Here is a 19998-nt window from a genome sequence, read left to right as displayed (position 1 = left end):
ATCGTAAGTACCCTTTTGTTAAGCTTAGATCTTGTTAAGAACACTTGTTTAAGTCCCTAGAACTGCCCAGAACTCATATTGGTATGGTGTGTGCGGCCGTACACCCAAGTGTGGTGGTACACACCTTAAAAGACCCCAAAATAGCCTACAAAATGCGTTTCTAGCTTCACCACTTGTTGAGCAATTTTTTGGATTAATGTCTAAGTCCATAACTATATTTGGTATGTACTTGACCTGACCCGGCATGGTCCATTTAGGTTGCACTTCACCGGCACAATTTATATGGATAGTCTTTTGAGAATAGTATATTTATGATTTATATTAATATATTATAAGTTCTAATATATTAATATGGAATCATATTATTTAATTAGTATTGACCAAAAATTAATTTAGAATTAATTAAGTGATAAAAAAGAACTAATTAAATATGGACTCTTATATATATGGAATGGGCCAAGTTCATTTAGGTTGGGCTAAGTTTTCATGGATGGTCCATGGAGCTTTTAACCCATGGATCCTATGTAAATGAAAGGTCATGGGTATTAGGGTTTACATGGATGTAACCCTAATCCTCCATAATATATAAAGGGGTCCTTGGCTCACAAAATTGGCACAAGTGTGTGAAAATAAGAGTGGGATGATTTTAGTGTGCATACATATTCTCTCAAGTTCTTCCAAGGTGTTTTGGAGATTTGTGATTCCACTTGAGGCTTCCACACTATTGGGGCTAAGCTCTTAAAGCTTGAAGACATCAAGCTACATCAAAAGGTATGTCATCTAACTAGAACTTTGTAGTATAGGTGCTTCATAATATGCTAGTTAGGATGAAACTTTGGAATAGTTAATATTTGCATGTAAAATAGAGAAAACATAGATCCAAGGTTTATAGGGTTGCATGTACACCATAGGAGTGTTAGAATGCTCAAAAACCCAACAGTGGTACCAAACCCATGGGTTGTTTTCTGTTATATTGATGCAAATGTTTTATTTTCAAGTTGAAAAAAAAACATGATGTTTGTCAAATTTTAGGATAATTTACTTGTTTTGTGAAAAACGAATTATTTGTAAAATCTGAATCATTTGTTATATGAGTTGAATTAGGTCAAATTTAGTAAAAGATAAAATGATATGATTATTTTATTAGTTTTAAAAGTTTGATCTAAATGTTTTAAGGAGTTACATATTTTGTCATAAAATTTTGGAGCTCAAAAGTTTTTTTTAAAGTTGTGATCTTAAGGGTTTTTGAAACTTCCATAAGTTATGGGTATGAAAGTTTTTTTTAAAAAAAAATTTGATTCAAAGTTTTTATGGAGTTACAAAATTTGGTGTTAATGTTTTAAAGAATTCCATAACTTGTTCTTAAGTTATGGAACATGGAAAGTTTCATCATAAAACACCATTAATTCCATAAGTTATGGAATCCAAAGGTTTTCAAATATTACAAAACTTGCCCTCAAGTTTTGGAATTTGAGAAAAGTTTTTTATGAAAAAAAGAATTGAATTCTAAAACTCTTGGGTTCATAACTTAAACAATTAATTAAATGGTTTTAATTTTGAGTTTAATAATTGGAATTATGATGTTTTGTTGAATAGTTCAAAGTAACTCTTATGGACTTTATTAATAGTTAATTAAAGCGTTTAATTAAAAGAGTATTATTAATCCATAAATATATGGTTTGAGTTTAATTAAATTAAAAGTCTAGTTTAATTAATAGATTAAACCACCAAGTATTTTAAATGTCTAAAATACACCCTTATACTATTATAATATTAAAAGTTTAATATATTATATGTATAAGAGCAAGTCGTCTTACCATTAGTAGGCCTCATTCACGAAGCTTACTGCCTATAAAATGGCAGTTTAATGGGTGTCCACTCTCACTCACCGCTTCCTTGACCGGTGGAGGGTCGTTGCCAAACAGGTAGGACAAGGACTATAATTATCCCTTCATTATAAGTATAATGATAAATACTAAGTAACTAAACACTTATAAATTCCCAATCTTAGTTACTTAGGAAAATGTGAATAAGGTGCTAATGCATGAAATTACAGTTTGCACTTTGTTTAGGCTGTTAGTAGAGCGTGTGTGGTTAACCGGCACACTAACCTGGACTTACCAAGGTAGGCAAAGGGTAACTTAATGTTTATCATAGTATCGTTGGAGCGTGTGTGGTTAACCGGCACATCGATTGAGGGGTAAATATTAAGGGTACCAAGTATATTTCCATGGTTACTTCACACCTTGTTTTGTGATCCTCGGCATCCCAGTCACAAAACCTGAAGGACACACTCGAGATTGAAACATGCCATTGAAAAGTTCAATGAATCTCAAAAGAATCTAGGAGTTTCAAAACCAATTAAAACCTAATAATACATTTCGTTTGTCTTGGTGGAAATTGGTGAATCGTCATTCACCTACCTTTAAATATTTTATAGCTTGGATTACGGCATCCCTCTTCGAAGTTATAAAATAGTTTGTTGGGTCCTAGCCTTAATATATCATATTGGGTGTTATATTAAGGACTTAAATCAACTTTACGTGAATTTCTCCCATTGTTGATGTCGGGTTTAGACAACAATGATCTTCCTAAACCAAACTTTCCTAATGAATATGACTTCCCGAGTTTGGCTCATGGAAGTCATACTTCTCTTCCTCCACCTCCTCCAATTATTCTCCCTAACCCACAAGTTCAAGGTCACTCAAGCCCTAATGGCAAGCAAGGTCTATGTGTGATCACATCTTAGAGATGAAGTCACATATTGACAAGCCGGGAGAGTTGGGTGTCAAAGTCTTGAGAAAGTTGGATGTTCAATCACTTTCTAAGTCACATAGTCAGTTCCTTTGGGACTACTATGAAACAGACTATGACATGAACCTTAATGATCATATCTATTTGCTTGGTGCTGCTGAATCAGCAATGATTTGGAACGATAGTAAAGCAAATTTGATTAGAAGATCAACTTCCCAAAAACTTTATGGACAGTGACAATGGTGACACTGGAAATCCATAAAAAGCATTCTCTTCCCAATGGAAAGGGATTGGCCATAGTCAACCCGGTTGACCAAATGGTAAAGAGAAAGGCTAAGTCTGAGATAGTCCCATTACCAAAGGGTCCATATGTTTATTTTTCCAAAGGAAGGGGCGTTGATTGCAAAGCTGCCAAATTTACCTAAGGATGTTAAAGTCAATAAGTTTGACTCTACATCAGGTAGAGCCCATTATCTAACTCTGTTAAGTTCTATTATGAGATCCTCATTACATGATGTGAATGGGTCACATGTTGATGTTTTAAGAATCAAAGAATAGAGAGAAATCTTAAAGGAAGTATATGCTGATTCTAATAGCGAAGGTGGATTTCGATCGCATCAGAATTTTGAGCAGTTGCTTAAGAAGTTATGATATATTGCTAAGGAATAGATAACAACAATTTTCCATGTGGATTGTAAGGATAAGTTTTTCCGCAAAGTTTTAAAATAAAAGAAAATTGTTTAATTTTATTTATTTGAAGTATCCTTACAATGGCATTTGTGGAAAATTGTTGGTTATATGATTCCACTGACAGCAATATTCGAAAATGGATTTGATTCTTTCATTTGTGGTAGTGTCTAAATTTACCAAATCAGGAAAGTTCCTCATCACCCAAGTTTCAATTGGACCGAAACTTGGAATCATGCAAGTTGAATATGATGAATGAGAACTTTCAAGCATTGGAAAATCAAGACTAATTACTTGTTCACATGGATGTGTGAGTCAAGTGAAGGACTAAAGGGATCGAGTACACATTCTTGTGTGCTGGTCATGTCCACTACAAAGCTCGTTAACACTATTTGATTTACTAAAGTTTAGTAAATATGGTTATACTTACAAGTTTAAGTATAATTCTGAAACATTGGAAAAGTCTCAATGTATGGCAGAACGAATGGGAAGAATCAAATTAGTCAGAAAGATAAAAGTTTCTCAAATCTAAAAAGATGGGGGAGTACTTTAGTATCATGTTTGTGATCATCTTAATGATTTAGAAATCATATCACAATTAGTCCTCTAAATTTCTGATTACACCTGTGAATGATCTCCAAAATATGCTCCAAGCAAGCAGTTGAGAACAGGTGCTTATCACAAAAAGCAAAGATACATTTTTGATTTTCACCCCTGACGAACATCACTGTATGAAATTGGGGGTCGATTTTACCCTTGACCATAACATTCACATTGCCAATCTTGCCATATGGTTTGATCGTTGGTCGCTTGTGAATGGCAGATGCGATTTCTTGATCCATCTTCGCTACTTCATGAATGTAGCAAACAAGCATTCGCTTGATATGATCTATAATCGGCTAATACTCCTGAGGATTGGACAATAGAATGTTGTTAAGGAGTATCCAGTCGTGAGGGTTAAGGTTCGGTAGATCCGCCAGGGAAAAATTATGAACCGAGCCTTCAGAGCCTCGGGTCACTTTAAATTTGACATTGATAAATTTTGCAGCTGCGTAAGGCTTCGGTACCTTGACCGTAGTAATTTTCTGTGAGCACCAGGTCAAGTATTGTGGCTGAGCGAATTCCAGATAAAACTCCAACAGATCCCGATCGACCTTCGGGTCCGGAGAGGTAATGACATCAGTGGAGTCGAAGCAATGAAATATAAATGCCTTTCGTGTGATTGGCATATCAAATTGAGCATCTTTCGAGTTTTCAAGACCAAATGACATTACAGGTTCAAGCCAATGAGTACTCGGTTCATCTATAGCTTCTCTCTGGAGCGAGACAATGGTCCATTCTGGAAATATGGACTTATTTTTCTCCAAGAGCTCCTTTTCTTTTAGCTTCTTCTCGAGCTCAACTGTTTCCTTTTCAAACTTTTTCTCAAGCTCCTTATCAGTGGGCTTGGCTTTCTGAAAGGGCTTAGAGGGATTTTCACCCAAGATATCTTCAAAATCATCATCATCATCTTCATCATCTTCTCCTATCTTCTTCTTCTTTTTAACCCTTTTGCTGACCGAAGCTACATTATCCTTCGGTGCAGCTGTTGATTTGGGTTCGTGAGGAGGTTGAGTATTAACCTTTTCCTTTTCCTTTTCTCCCCCTTGTTTCGGCTGGACAGAAGTCACCGAAACACCCTCTATCCGACTGAGGATATCCAACGCAGGTCTGAGTTTTTCAGCTAAATGGCGTCTGATGGATATAGTCAGAATAGAGTCATGGGCATCAAGAAGATGTAACAGAATGGAGTTAACATCACCCATGGAGCTTCTAATTACTTCTCTTTCAGACTTTAAATCATTAAGCTCAGTTGTGGCGGAACGAAGCTTAAGATTTTGAATTTTTAGCTGAGAAGTACGTTTGTCAAGCTCATCCATAATTCGATTTTCAACAGCCAGTTCGGCTTCCAGCTGAGTTAGACGCTCCTTGACATTATCAAGAAGATTTTTATTGGCAGCTTCAATGGCCTTTCGACCGACTTCAAGATTAGTCCTTTCGGTTTCAAGAGAACGCTGGAGATTATCAACCGAAGCATTCACTGTCTGAGAGTTCTTTTGAGCAGCCGCTTGCAATGAATCGAGGAATAACTAAGCCTCAGAAATTAGTTTTTCGGCTTTTGCGGTCGTATCTTTGCATTCTTTGGTTGAGGCCTCAACATCAAGCGAGGCCTTCTGACATTGAGATGTAGAAGCGTCAATTGCTTTCGCTGCAGCAGAGAGAGAGGCATCATGTTCTTGAACAACCGAAGAAAACAAAGCCTTGAGAGTAGCTTCAGAGTAAGCACCAGTGGAAGAGGAAGAAAGCAGCTGATCAAGCTTATCAGTAACAGCCTTGAGATGGCGGTTGGTAACTGGAGCATCGTCATCATCATCACTTTGGACACGATAGGGACTGAAGTAAGTTGAATAAAACTCCAAGTCCTCACCTCCATGAACAGTATTGGTTTCAGTGGATTGGGTAGGATATGGTGGTTTGGTAGTAACTGGCGGTTCGGTAGTGACTGGGGGTTCGGGTGCTGAAGAACGAGCCCCCGTCTCAGATACGTTGGTTCGAACTCCTGTGATGGTAGTAGTGGTAGCTTTAGAGAAGATGGGTGCAGAAATGGGAATGGTAGAGGATGGTTATGATGTAATAACAGGAAAAATAGGAGGGATGGAGACAGGAACAGAGACAGGTGGAGGAGAAGTTGCTTGGGACCGAACAGGTACCTCTGGTGTAGGCGAGTGAGGCGGGGTATCACCAAGAACCGAACCCTCATCCTCTGAGCTTTCGCTGTCAGATTCACTGGGAAGAATTCTGGGTTGATTAGGCGGCACATATTCTGAGTCAGAATCACTTGAGGATTGAAGAATTAGCCGGCGAGCGGGTTTCTTGACTTTCTTCGGCTTAGGTTGAGCCGGTGCCGCCTTGTCAGACTTTCGCTTCCTAGGGGTTTGAACTTTTGAAACTTGACCCCCCTTATCACCCTTTTTGACTTCTGGCTTCTTGCCTCGTTTTGCAGGTTTGTCTGCATCATCAATAGATTTCACCATGTCAGCAGTGAGTTCCCTTGGACCAGAAGAGGGAAGCTTCTTGTATTCCTGAATAAGCTCGCTGGAAGGAGGCACAGAAGCAGACATCGACTCAGGAATGGAACCAACAAAAATAAACTTTGAGGGATGAGTAACAATAATGTTGGTAGTATGAAACGTAGCAATGGAAGAAAGCATTGAGTCAGCCATAATAGGAACATGGAAACGATCCATTACCCACTGAGTGATAATAGTCCAGAAGCGAGCACAAGAGATATCGGTGTGGCGAGAGGAAGATGATAAACTCTGAATAAGTTGAAGCCATAAAACCATTCCATAATCCAGATTGAGACCGTGATAGACACCATAAAGCAGAGTCATGAAAGACTTGCTCGCAACGTCAGATCCAGCAGTTCGTTCAGAAAGCCCTTTCAAGAGTAGAGTGAAGAGGCCATTCCATTGAGGAGGAAGGCAGGACTTTTTGAACATTGAGAAGAGCTGACCTGTGGTAAAGGAATCGGGATTAACCATGGAGTCTTCATATGCAAGCCCTAGAACAGAGCAGAAACGGTTCCTGGAGATTAAGGCTTTCTGGTTAAGAATTTCGAAGAAAATTTTATCTGCCCCTTTGTCATACGTTGCAGAGGAATAGATTTCAGAGAGACAGGACATCAGAACAACTTCGACTGTGGTTAGGGCTTTGACTAGGGGGGAATATTTCAGGCATTCCACCACTTGATACATATACGTATTGTAGAGGAAAGGTGATAGATCGATCAGCAGGTTCTGATTGGGCTTGATTGCAAGAATAGTGGAGCGTGCGGAAGTTTCTTGAACAGAAGATAATTCTACCATTGATGAAGCTTGTCGAGGAAGATGATGAACAGTGAGAAATTAATCGTCTGCTTTTGCTCTAGAGAATTGAGGTGTGGTAATGAATAGTCGCACTGAAATTAGCCCTTATATACGATCTTGGAGAGAGAAAAATCGTAAGTGATGATTGCTGAAATCTTGGAAACGACTCCTGAAAAAGCATGATTTGACACCTTGCAACCCCGATAAAGTAGAGATGACGCATGATGACCGATTCAAATTCTGGCGCCTTCCAAACTTATCCATAATTCAAATCGACAAGCGTTTAAACTTCTTGCTGAGTCATGAGATGAATCTTCAATGAAATTGCGATTTCCATAATAACTCAAAAACGTTACATCAACCCATCGCTTTTAATTTTGAAACCTTCTGCATGAACTCGTTAAGAACTGAACAAAACCTTTTTGGGAATTTAGAATGTGTGTGCGTATGAGTGTAAAAAAATAAAGAAATAAAGCAAACTTTTTGTGGGAATTTGTGATGTCTATTGAGACATAAAGCAGTTGATCCCGGGCACGAATCTCTTCCTTCAAAGTCAAGAGAGACTTCAAAGTGCTTGTGTGGATCCCCGTTGAATAACGATCAAGTACTTGTTAAGAAGCATTGAAAGGCATCTTTTTAATTAAAGCTATTAAGGGTGGCTTACGCTTCAATTCATGATTTCGATACTTGATATAAGACCGGAAACAGAAAGAAGTACTTGTGAGACCAATGTGGCCTGTTAAACAAGTAGGTAGGAAACATATTTAGTGACTTGGTGACAATTGTGAACAGGAAATCTCAAAAAAAAAAAAAAAAACTGGATCCGTTTGGGAAGAAAAAGTCTTGGTGAAAAACAATTTCATAAGGATCGCGCAAAAAGAAAATTGAGATTTCATAAGGTGACATATAATAGCTAGAACGTTGAAGTGTTCACCGTTAATTCATTATGGGAGTTGGATTTTGGGTTTCACTTAATTCGTGGTGGACGAAAGTAAGATCATCAACACAGAAATTATGTAACAATAAACCTCAGTGGTTATTGCTGAGAGTCTCAAGGGTTACTAGATATGAAACGAACCGTGATGGAGAAAAATAAGGTGGTTAAGTGAACCGAATGTGCCTCTGCCATAAAGGATTGACAAAGCAGAAAAACTCTTAACTCAATGTGAGAAGAGTAAGGCAGCTCATGATTAGAGTAAATTTGACAGCCTGATTGGGGAGACAAGATTTGTATATATCAAGTCATTAAGGCTTTACTCAAAATCGATCGAGGCATTGGTCAACATACAACAGCATGCTTGTTGGGACACTTAGCTAGTACATAGATTAAAATTGATACCGGCCCCAGCTCCATCAGTGAGAGAAAGTAGTGTACAGAAAGTAAACAGAGCAAAATTTTGAAGTGAATAAAAGAAATATTTTTGTATTTTAGGAAATTTTCTGAAAAAGAATTAAAAACATAAATAAAAATAGTTTTGGATTTTATGAGATTTTCTGAAAAATAATTAAAAACAAAAATAAAAATATTTTTGGATTTTATGAGATTTTCTGAAAAAGAATTAAAAACAGAAATAAAAATATTTTTGGATTTTAAAAGAATATACGTAAAGAAATACGTAAAGAAACTTCTAAGAAAATAGTATACATACTATACAACCGAAACCATACGACAGAAATTAGAGGCGAAGCGAGACCGGTGAAATCGAACCCGAAATGGACCGAGCGTTCGGTGCATTTCGGTTCCCAGAAGAACGGAACCCGAAATGGACCGAGCGTTCGCTCTATTTCGCTTCTAACTTTTATTGAAACACAGGAGATTTCGGTACGGATTCAGCTTCCATCATTCCTAGGCCATGCAATATTTTATTAAAACTTGCTTCAGGCAAGGCCTTAGTGAAGATGTCAGCTAGTTGATCAGTGGTTCTTACAAAATGAATTTCAACATTACCGTCTTCCACATGATCAGTGGTTCTTACAAAATGAATTTCGGAACTCAGCAGTTAAGCTAGGATTTGTGGAGCCGAAGATGATGTCATCAACGTAAATTTGAACGATCATAAGGTGGTTACCCTCTTTCTTACGAAAGAAGGTTGGGTCAACCGAACCTTGTTTAAATTTGGACATTTTCAAAAATCTAGTTAGAGTTTCATACCAGGCCCGTGGAGCTTGCTTGAGACCATATACCGCCTTGTCCAGGATGTAGCAGTGATGTGGAAATTTTTCGTTCACAAAGCCCGGTGCTTGCTCTACATACACAGTTTCTTCCAGTTCTCCGTTTAAGAAGGCACACTTTAGATCCATTTGGAAGACTTCGAAGTTTTTGTGTGCAGCATAGGCGAGAAAAATGCCAACCGATTCTAGCCTTGCTACTGGAGCGAAGGTCTCTTCATAATCTATGCCTTCTTCTTGACAGTAGCCTTTCACAACCAACCTCACCTTGTTTCATATCACATTCCCTTCCTTATCCATCTTATTCCTGAACACCCATTTTAATCCAACCACAGAAGCATCCTTTGGTGTTTGAATCAGTCTCTACACTTTATTTCGTTCGAATTCATGATGTTCGTCCTGCATTGCCTGTACCCAATCAGAATGATCAAGTGCAGTCTTGACTGTCTTCGGTTCGACTTTTGAGACGAAAGAATTGAACATACAAAATTCTACTTTTGAAAAGAGTGTTGTTTGTTTCTCTTTTAATTGAGATCGTGTAAGAACTTTTTCTGTGGAATCACCAATGATTTGTGATTGGGGATGATATTTGGTCCATTTGATGAGTGGAGCATAATTAGGATCAAATGAAGGATCCAGTTCAGCGTTCACTTCTACTTCAAACTCCGACTGAGTGTCATCATCGTTAATGTTCACATTCTCCCCCTCGAGCGATGATACGTATTCTATTGCCGGATTAGAATCCTTCCATTCAAAAGATGATACTTCCTCAGTTTCAGGATTAGAATTTCTTCTTTGGAAAGATGATAACTCCTCAAATTCGGGCTAAGAGTTTTCCATTTGGACTTGACTTTCGGTTGCAGAGCTCTCCCCCTGGAATGTTGAATCTGGGTTGGGAATATCAAACGAACCCTCCCCCTGAGCATGAGAGCAATCCTTTTGAGGTTCACTCGTGTCTGGCCTGTTGATTTCCACAGGTTGTTCTTCTTCCATATTCGTGGCCGCGTCATCGATTATCTTCTTCAAGTTATCAACCTTGTTGTCTGCAGCTTTGGATTCAGAAAGAATAGCCTTTTCGGGCTCATCAAACAGCAGCATGTATTGTTCAAATAGGTTTGAAATAGGTATAGTAACTTGACCAGAAGTTGGAAATATATCATCCACAGAGCCTTTGGTGGTTTTGAGCCTCTTGACGTAGTTATCGTCGAAGGTAACATAATAGGTCTCTTCGATTTTCTTTGACCGTTTGTTGAGAACTCTATATGCTTTGGAAGTTAAGGAATAACCTAGAAAGATTCCTTCATCTGCTTTCACATCAAACTTATTTCGGTGCTCCTTTGAATTAAATATGAAGCACCTTGAACCGAACACATGAAAAAACTTGACATTTGGCTTTCGGTTGTTTAAGATCTCATATGGAGTAATCGAAAAGTGTTTGTTGAGATAAGATCTGTTCTGTGTAAAGCATGCAGCAGCAATGGCATCAGCCCAGAAATACAGAGGTAGTGAAGCGAAGCTTAGCATTGTTCGGGCTGCTTCACTCAGAGATCGGTTTCGCCTTTCGACAATGCCATTCTGTTGTGGAGTGTATGGAGCCGAGAAATTGTGAGTTGTTCCTTTCTCTGCAAGAAACTCTTCAAAGTCTTTGTTCTTAAACTCCAACCCGTTGTCACTTCTTATATTACGAACAATCTTTCTCAGCTGGACTTCGACCTGCTTGATGAAGAGCTTTAGTTTAGGGGTGGCCTCTGATTTCTGTTTTAAGAAGAATACCCAGGTAAATCGGGAGAAGTCATCGACTATGACAAGTATATACTTATTACCACCAACACTTTCGATTAAGGATGGACCACATAAATCAATATGAAGTAATTCAAGTGGTTCAATTATTTTTGTGTTGACGCGAGAAGGATGACTCTGTCGACTTTGCTTCCCCACTTCACATGCAGCACACAGGTGTTCTTTGTCGAATTTCAGAACAGGAAGACCCCGAACATGAAACCCAAGCACCAATTTGTTGATGTCTTTAAAATTCAGATGGGAGAGTCTTCGGTGCCAAAGCCAGCTTTCGTTTGATTGAGCCTTTGACAGCAAGCAGATAGCTGGTTTTCCCCGTATGGGATTGAGATTCAAAGGGTACATCTCTCCTTTTCGCTTGGATTTCAGCAAAACATTGTTTGACTTCTTTTCAGTAATCTCTGATCCCTGGTCATCGAATGACACTTTTAGCCCAGTATCAACCACCAGTTGAGAAACACTAATTAGGGTGTTTTGCAAACCCTCAACATACGCCACTTTTCTTATTGAAAACTCGTCGTTGGTAATCATACCATAACCTTTGATTGTGCCATAAGAGTTGTTACCATACTTGACACTTCCACCATTTGTAAGAGACCGAAACTCTCTCAGTTCTTCCCTTCTCCCTGTCATGTGACGTGAGCAGCCACTTTCTAATGTCTATGTACCATTTATCATCAAACTACTCGTCACGTATAACCTGCAAAAATCAAACAGATTTAGGAAGCCAAAGTGTCTTGGGTCCTCGTGAGTTTTTTACAGAACAGGGATTTGTAAGTGAAATATCAACTAAAAAGGTTCTTTTTATTAACGTTGATTCATCTTTTCTTTTTAAGGTGAAAACTTTGATTTTATCTTTAGGTGGAGTTGTCGAATATGTGTATTTTACGTTAGCATATTTGATTTTATCTTTAGGTGGACTAATGATGAGAATCGTTACACTTCTTTCGGTCGAGATTGTTCTGAAGACCGAAACTCTTCTTTCGACTAGGTTGATTTTGAGGACTGAAACTCTGTTCTCGGTTATTTTTGCCATGCTGAGTGTGAATGTTGGAGTCTTCTTTTCCTACCTCCTTTTGCTTAGAAGGTTTTTCATAGCGAACGTAATTGGGATTTTGAGATCGCCAAAACTGCTTCCTTTCAGTAATGTTTTTCTTGTACCTCAATTTTGTACCACCATCATTTGAAATACTTTCACCTTCGAAGAGAATTATGTTTGTACAAAGACCAAGAACGTTTTGAGAATTGAGGCAAAATCTGATATTCCTTTTAATGGATAAACCAGGTAAAACGAGAAAAATCGTTAACAAATATAGCGTATTAGGCATAACGGTCAGTAGATAACACGAGTGTATGTCCCCATAAATCACCCTGAATCATATCTAGAATATGCAAAGATCATTTTTCATTTACACAGAAGGGTAATTTATGACTTTTAGCAAGCTCACAGGATGAGCAAATCCCAGGTTTAGGTCAAATAGTAGTAACAAAAAAATAACCAAGTTTATGTAGTAATGAAATACTAGAAAATGACACGTGTGCTAAATGATTATGCCAAAGTTCATATGATGCATGCAACTTGTTTTGAATTTAATTGAGAAACTAACGCCTTATGACCATGATCAAGCACATCAAGACCATATTCAACCCTGTTTGTTGCTAGCACCTGCTTGGTTAGTCGTTTTTGATTAGAAATTTTGTGATTAGAGAATAAAACATCAAGTGGTGAATCAGATGTTAACTTTCTAGTGGAGAGAAGATTTTTCTTGTTAATTTTGGTACAACAAGAGCATCTGCCAAATAAATATCTTTAGTGAGAGATGCATTATCAACACGAGTGATGTTCAGAATATTGTCATTTCCGAAAACAACATGCTCATTTCCTGTGTATGGAATGGAGGAGGTTAAAGTAGAAGCCGATGGTGTCATATGAGTGGAAGCGTTGGAGTCGACATACCAATATGAAAAAGTGTCTTTGGTGTTAGACTTGGCATGAAAGGATGGGCGAGATTAGCATCAATGGAGGGTCCTCGTTGAGCAAAAGTGGTCAGGTCCGGATATTGAGTTGCATATTGATCATATTTCCTACATAGTTAGAAGTGTGGGGATCGACGCCCACGACCACAACCTCCAGAATGACCACCTCGACCACCATGGTAAGAACCTCTGTTTGAGGAAGCAGGAGAGCGAGATGGCTGTGAAGTGAATGCAATAGGGGAATTAGTAGAACCATGATAATATTTTCAAAATAATTTATGGCCTTCAACTTGAGAAAGAAGGTCATGAAAGGGTGGTCATGGTTTAACAACCCATTGCACTTTACACAAAGTCTTGTAGGAAGGGCCAAGACCGCATAGGAACCAGTGACTTTTATCAGTTTCTTCCATTGGTTGGCTAATGGATGCAAGATGATCACATAAAGTTTTCAATTTCTCGAGCATATTCAAGGACAGAAGATGAACCTTTTGTAATTGGAAAAGGGAATCCTGAAGGTTTTGCATACGTTGAACATAATCATGACAATATGAAACTTCAAGAGTGGTCTAGACATCTCAGACATCTCGAGCGGTATGTAGTCCAAGGATCTCTGCCATAACTTATTCAGCAAGTGATGCTTGAAGAATTAAGGTGTTCCGTTCATCCGCTTCTTCCCAAATGGTGAAAGCTAGATTTGGAGAGGACTTGTCTTCCATAGTGATGGTGGTGGAGGGAACCAGTATAGAACCATTAACGTAACAGAGAATATTTTGATACTTGAAGAGAGGAATGATTTGATTCTTCCATAGTTGCGAATTAGAAGAAGATAGCTTGATAGTCAGCAGATACAAAATGTTGTTGAGGGAGAGGGTACCGTCGGCAGAAGAAGAACATGAGGCAGGTGACATGATGAAGATCGAGAAAAATTGAATAGGGTCGGTTAGAAGGATCGTAGAAACGTTGATACCATATAAGGATTTTATTAAATCAATCTCCCATAATATGGAGAGATATAGGATTCACTCTTTATCACAAGTACAATATTACAAGATATGAATTTGAATTACAACAAGATCCTATAAACTAGATAAGGATAAATTTAGGTTGTTGTATTTTATCGTTAATAGAGAGTCTATAGTCCATTTTTGTTGATCATAGGAAGCGTTGAATTTGAGATTAGCATAGTAAGCGAGCTCAACTACTTCTTAACAATGCAAATGGAATAGATGCCCTAAGGGATATCTGTCATTCAAAGAAACATATTACAACTTCATAAGCCATGAAAACTACTAATGAGGTTACAACAAATTAGTGTTATGACCACGTGCATGGCTTAGCTGCTTCTTCTTGTATCTCCATGGCACCTGGATGGTGGTTGTCGCCATACCTTGCCAATATGGAGATTTTTTCCAGATGTTTCCAGAATGTCATAAATACTTAAAACCAAGTTTCAGATTTTTTCGACCACTCAACTTTCATTTTTGTTCCATTCCAAATTTTTGAATTGTTTTTTACCTTCTACTAGTTAAATGAGTCATCTTTATTTTAAGTGTTTATTCTTCCTTGAAGATGACTAGATAACTATGCTTAAGATTTATTTATTTTTGTTTGTGAGAATATTATTTTATTATGTAAATGTAAAATTATTATAGATAATAATATAAATTTACAATATTTCATACAAACTTTTGAAAATATAACTACAGGACTCATGAAAATATTTGATATCATTAGCAATCGGTTTTTTCATCATCGTGGCCAATACTGAAGTTTTATTAGATTAATGGCAAATTTTCATTTATATCCTTATAAACTTTCATCATTATGTATATATCCTTGTAAAATTTTAAATTACATATATATGTCCTTATAAAACCTATAAAATTAGATATATATATATATATATATATATATATATATATATATATATATATATATACATGTATGGAAATAGTTAATTTAATCATATTTAATTTATTGAAATAATAAAAACACTACCTTTACATTAAAATATAACTAAATTACCAAAATACTTATTTGCAATCTCTTTTATAATCAATCATCTTATTCACAATATGGTTATCTACACATAATCGATTAGAAAAACTTATTGATTGAATATTAAAATTGTTAAACAATATAGTTCATCTCCATTAATCGATTTATGAAACCTGCAATTATTCTTTTTCTAAACAGTTTTGTTCTTCCTGTACTTTCAGTTATAACTACACAACTACACAGGTAATGACAGAAAAAAATAATAATTCCAATGAGGGTTTCAATAGTTTTGTAAGGCTTCATAAAGTAAATAGGTCGAGAATAGCAACATGGGACAAAAATAATATTGTAATATTACAAGTGAATTATATTTTTAATAAAAAATTAATTTAAAGATTGTGTTTTTATATTTTTAGTATATTCAATATGATTAAATTAAGTATTTGGATATATACGTAATTTTATAGGTTTTATAAGGATATATATGTAATTTAAAGTTTTACAAGGATATACACGTAATTATGAAAGTTTAAAAGGATATAGATGAAATTCTCCCTAGGCCTCTTGAACATGTTTACTTAATAAAGAATATAGAGGAAATTACAATTTAAATCCCCGAGTATAGTGGATTTTTACAATTTTGGCCCTTATTTGAAGTTCTTATAACATTTTTGGTCGTTATTCCAACTAAAACCGACAATTTCAGGTCTATGGGTAAAATTGATTTTTGCGATTTTGTGCCATTAAGAGAACTCGAAACGAGGATCAAAACCGTTACAAAAATCGCACAGACCAAAATTTCATTAGAAAACTTTGTGGGAGCAAAATTTAAGAAATCAATTATACTAAGGACCATGAATTTAGTTTACTCTAGAAAATAATATACAATGTACAAGCATTGATGCATTTATATGAATAATTAAAAGAACAATAACTGAAAATTTATATGATTATTATTCCTTATGTTATAGAATAATTTGAGGTACGGATTGTCAAAGTTTGTTACTATTTGGTGACATTATCACTTAAACAAATATGAAAGTTAAGTGGATAAATACTGTGTAAAAGAAGCATTATTACCTAATGGCAAACTGAAGACGATGATTCTTTAAAAATCCGTCAAAAAGAGTGATCACTTGTTCAAGATCTTCAGCCCGAAGAACAAATGCATCTACACTTGTTAAACATTTCACTCTCCTTTTGCTAAGCAATCTGCTTCCTTGTTTTCTCTGGTTTCTTTTATTTGGAAAAAACATTTTAAAATTCACCAAATTTGAAATGAAGTAAAAAGTACGTTGCTATTTATTGGCATTAGACCATCCTTAACTAGTTTATATTTATACCTTCAAGGCACCATTTGAGAAGTTCTTCACCGCATACATTGTGACAACCCGAAATTTTTTGCCTTGTAAAGTCAGTACAATCAACCTTAAGTCAGACTCGCTTCTGCTATCTTTTAGCATTGTTTAGAGTCTGTTTGAGTGTTCTAAGCCTAGTACATTCAAGGAATGAGTGTTAGCAAGTACCTGCTAAAGTCACTGCGCAACATTCAAGCCTAAGCACCACCCAAAAGGAGTTCACTCCCATGGCACATGAGTTTACGACCATAAAACTCAAGGTTGGCCGTAAACTCCCCCCATAAGTCTCATTCCGTTCACTTTTCTTTCATTCTTACACTTCCACCTCAAGAACACTTGATTTCTCTCTCAAGTATCATCAGGATTTTCATTCCCGATCTTCCAAAATGTAAGTGATTCTTCCTTCTAGTTGTTGTTATCCTTCTTACTCATGAATCACCCTTTGATTTCATCCATGGAAATCATCTTTTGGCTAGATCTTCATCTTTCACCAAGAACACACACTTGTTCTTGGTGTCCGAAAACTCCTCAAAGGCCCTCAAAAGTGTGAGTATTCCATCTATCATCTAGTTAGGCATGTTAATCATTAGATCATAGTCTTGAATCAACCATCTAGCCATAAATACCAAGAGTTTACGGCCATGGAATCTCCCTTGGCCGTAAACCCTTGTTTTGGTCATGTAATGAGCCCTAAACACTTCTAGTCACTTGCTATCCATTAGAACACATGAACCTTTGAGAACCCTTTCCTTTATGACCCAAAAAGGCGCCATTTGGAGAGTTTACGGCCATACACTTTTGGTCCCACAAGCTTCCCTATCATTCAAACACACCCTTGTTCACATTTTACCATGAGTTTACGGCCGTAAACTCCATGGCCATAAACCCATGGCCGTAAACACCAATTGGTGGCCTTAAGCATCCCTTAGTTGAATAACATGTGATTCTAACACTTGTTCCAAGTGTTTCCTAGTCCCTAAAGGTGCTTCCTTGCATGTGGTTGCTTTTAAACACCATATTCATGCCAATATATGTCATTATATGTCATTTAGGACTCGTTTGTGTTTCGGGACTTCATTCGTGGAACTTTTCATCCTTACGCGCATATTCGTTTGAATCACCCACATAAGGTGAGTTCATACCCCTATAATAAATCTTTTAACTGTTTTAAATGCTTTTAAGGGGGGGGGGGGGGGAATACAAGTTGAACACAATGATAATTGTGTAAATGTTTGTTATAAACATATTTCAAAAGATTGCTTATGTCTTTTATAAGCTATCAAAACATTTCAAAAACTCTTTTAAAGTTATGTTACTTTATAGTTTAACAAAACTCTGTTTTTAAAGTAGAAGCATAACTTAGTAGTAAAATGAGTCTTTTCAATAACAGTTCAAGTAAAATACTAGTAAACTATAAGGGGTATAGTTTAGAGGTTCAGTTCATACTAAATACTAGAGCATATTATAAAGAGAAACAGGGAGGTAGATACAATACACGATAACATATAGAACATACTATAAAGAGAAACAGGGAGGTAGATACAATACATCATAGAGACATACTATACACTATAAAGAGAACATACTAAGATACTATAACAGAATGGACATATTAAATGCTATAGCAGGAGAACACTACAGGATCTAATTATACCAATGAATCACTAAGTCATTGTTCTAAACAAAAGGTGATAGTAAAATTGGGTATACATGATCGTATAACTTTAATGTGAGCCTACTTCACGTCTCAGCAACTGGTTTGCTGAAGTCGCGTTTGGTTCCCAGAATCTCTTGCAGGGAGAGCATATGGTATGGGGACTATTCATCACATTATGACCTTAATAAATCAATTACATTTTTAGGTAATCATTATGTCGGGATGTCAATTCAAAAGACCACTGTGTACTTATAATTTCCCATTACTTTCATTTTGTGACGGTTCCACTTGAAAGTTAATGCAAACTATTTTCAAGTCAAGATAGTTATAAACAAGGGAAAACTTACATTTTACAAAACAACAAACAGAATAGTCGAGTCTAGTACATTCAGTAGAAAGGGGGCCTATAATGCTAACTTTATGATTCCTTAGTGTATGCATTCAGGGATATATATTAATCGGATCCGACAGGTAGTAGGATGTGTGCTTTCTGCTTCATTTCATGTTCCTTGTCACCCAGCCTACTATCTATCCGATCTTAGCTATATATATGTTCCGTATACACTAAGTAATCATAAGGGGTACCATGTATGGGTCCGGTCATAGGACATTAATTCAATTCACCGTTTTCTAGTACAAAACATACTTTTCAAACAGAACATTTGGTATACTAAACTAGAAACTTACCAGTAAAGGGTTTAATCCATTTTATTAAACCAGTATAAACTTAAAGGACCTTAGGTGGTTAATTCTATAATACCTTAGTTTATACATCAGGGTTATATATAATTAATACCCGATAGGTAGTTGGATGTGTGCTTTCCACTTCATTTGATGTTCCTTGTTTGGTTGTGGGCTTATGGCAAATTCACATAATTAACTATATGTCCGATATTAGATTATATATGGCTAGTATAAACTAAGTGATTATAGAAGGAACCACCGTGGTGACCATTTTTATTAAAATAAATAAGAGTTTTCTTAAAGAATCTTTTCATCAAATATAAAGGAACTATTAAAGTTAACTCTGTGAGTACCAAATGAATACGCCAGGGTTATATACAACGATGATCTAACAAACAATGGGATGTGTGCCTTCCGCCTCATTTCCTGTTCCTTGTTTGGTTGTGGGCTTAGGGCAGATACACACAACCGATTGTTTGTTTACTTTGAGTTGTATATAACTTGTATCCATTTAGTATTCATAAAAGGATTGTAGAGTCATTTTTACTTAGCTTTCATCAAAGAAGGAAATATAGGATTTTCTGGAGGAACAGGCGAACTTTTCTAAAACAGAACTTACAAACTTACTACAACTTTCTACAACTTACTTACATCACTAAAATCTTATGAACTGGCCAGCTTAAATGTTGATCTACTCTTTCAAAATAACTTCTATTCTCAGGAGACCAGTAGACAGGTACACGCACTGGGATTCAGAAGATGGAGCAGTATAGCTTCATGACTTTTTGTTATTTACTTTTTGTCTATGTTATGTGAACCACATACTTTGTAAACACTTTCTTTGAAATGGTTGTTTATTACTTTTATTACTTTATGATTCCTATTTTTTTCAATGGTCTCCATTGTTCCTCTTACAATAAAAATCATCTTTGTTACAAACCCTCATTCATATAAGATTGTGCCTCCGTTGATGTAAGTCTTTTGCTTTAACCTCTCATATATTGCATCT

Source organism: Lactuca virosa, chromosome 2 (genome assembly GCF_052849685.1).
Source record: "Lactuca virosa cultivar CGN04683 chromosome 2, Lactuca_virosa_CGN04683_v6, whole genome shotgun sequence".
Taxonomy (NCBI): domain Eukaryota; kingdom Viridiplantae; phylum Streptophyta; class Magnoliopsida; order Asterales; family Asteraceae; genus Lactuca; species Lactuca virosa.
Note: the sequence above shows the minus strand (reverse complement) of the source record.